Source organism: Galeopterus variegatus, unplaced genomic scaffold (assembly GCF_000696425.1).
Source record: "Galeopterus variegatus unplaced genomic scaffold, G_variegatus-3.0.2 Scaffold7638, whole genome shotgun sequence".
Classification (NCBI taxonomy): domain Eukaryota; kingdom Metazoa; phylum Chordata; class Mammalia; order Dermoptera; family Cynocephalidae; genus Galeopterus; species Galeopterus variegatus.
Genome location: NW_007733749.1, coordinates 45,416 through 47,425, shown reverse-complemented (window position 1 = coordinate 47,425; position 2,010 = coordinate 45,416).

Here is a 2,010-nt window from a genome sequence, read left to right as displayed (position 1 = left end):
GCCAGGGGCAGCATCCGCCTGTGGGGTGCAGGCCCAAAGCCTTCTGTGCCCCTCCAAGGCCCTGCACTGGCTCCGGGCAGGTTACTGATGCTGCCAGGACTGTGAGATGAGGACAGTATGAACACCCACATCACTGAACTGCATGAGCGTTTAACGAGATGACAGACGGGAAGCTTAGGACAGCAGAGCTCGGGGTACACACTCAGCCACCATTGCCCTGGCAGTGGTGACCGCTGTGACTGTCTGGGCTCCCCAGACTGTTTGCTCAACCTAAGCCCATGGCTCTGGTGTCCCCAGCTGGGTTGCTAAGGTGGACAGGAACTTAAGTTCATAAAGTGGAAGATGTGTTCCTTCCCATGTTAACCCCACCCAGCATGAAGAAATCCAGATAGGAAAATTGCCCACCTCCTATCATTCCTAACAAATTGCTTTTTTTTTTTTTGAGTTTTTCATATCTGTGGGGTACATACATGTCATTTGTGTTCTTCTTCTGTCACTTATTATGTATGTTTCACTTGTTGCTATCTGGTTTTAATAGTTGTCCTGGGGTGGGCAGGAAGGGACATTGGGGAGANGCAAATCTAGTCACTGAGAAAGAATCACTCAATACATATTTTTAGGATAAAAGTAGGAGTTTTGGTCAAGATGACAGAATAGACAGTCCCCAGCATCACTCTCTCCCGCTAATCAACAAATTGACAACTATAGATATGTAAGGACAGCCAAGCTAGGGCTGCTGGAGCTCAGGGTAAGAGGAGGAGAGACCTACAGAGTGCATGAAGGTGGGAGAAGCTACGATGAGAGAAAGAAAGGACCGCTCGGAGCACTTTGGGCCGTGGCTGCTTTAAGGCTGGAGCTGCTGAGCACACGGAGCAGGAGCCGGCAGAAGCTGCAGCTGTGCCCTTCAGATGGAGATGCTTGGAGGCACAGGGGAGAAGAGAGCCTTGGCAGCCCCAAGGACAGCAAGACCACTAATAGGGTTCACATGGACCCACGCAGTAACAAGGAGCCAGAACAACTGAAAAAGGGGAGCGATTCAGAGGCTGGTGAGTCATCAAAAGGGACCTGCGCGTGGCCCATCTCATGGGAAGTGTTTGGAGCACAGGCAGTGGGGGAGTTGGGCCCACCAAGGGAACATACGGACACAGCAAGGATAGCCAGTCCCCCCCACACACACACACAGCTCAGGACCACTCAGAGGAGACTGGTTGGGAATGCAGAATTGCATGGGGTGGAGTTTGATGAAAAGATTCAGGCCCAGATCAGAGATTCTACACAACACAGATCCACCNCCCCACTTTAGAAGTAAGCAAAGGACAAAAAATTAGTTCTGGCCCAGGCACACCACCAGCACCTTGTGGCCGTCGGGGCATGGAACCAGGGACCAGACCACCCACCCGCATCCAGGCACACTGCCAGCGCCAAGGAGCATGCCAAAAACATCACCTCCATGTGGGTGGCCCACTGATGGAGTTTGGATGTACTGTCCTCTCCAAAACTCATGCGGAAATTTGATCTCCAATGTGGCAGTGTTGGAAACTGATTGAGTCATGGGGGCAGATCCCTCGTGACTGGATTAATGCTCTCCTTGGGCCTGGGGGTAATAATGAGTGAGTTCTCCCTCTATTACTTCCCACCAGACCTCCTTGCTTAAAAAGACCCTGTCTCCTCCCCTCTCTCTCTCTTGCTTCTCGCCCTGTGACCTGTTTGTACCTGCTGCTCCCTGCCACATTCCACCATGAGTAGAAACAGCCTGAGGCCCGTGCCAGATGCAGCTGTCCCAGAATCGTAAGCCAAATAAAACTTTTTCCTTTATAAATTACCCAGTCTCAGGTATTTCTGTTATAGTGACACAAAATGGACTAAAACACCCACCACAGCCACCACAGTAACCACAGCTGCCGCAAAAGTGGCTAGATGTCAGAACCATCACACAGATGGAGTGCATCGACACAAGGACAGTCACCAACAGAGACCAAAGAAAAGAAGAGGATGTCTCTCTCCACAAAG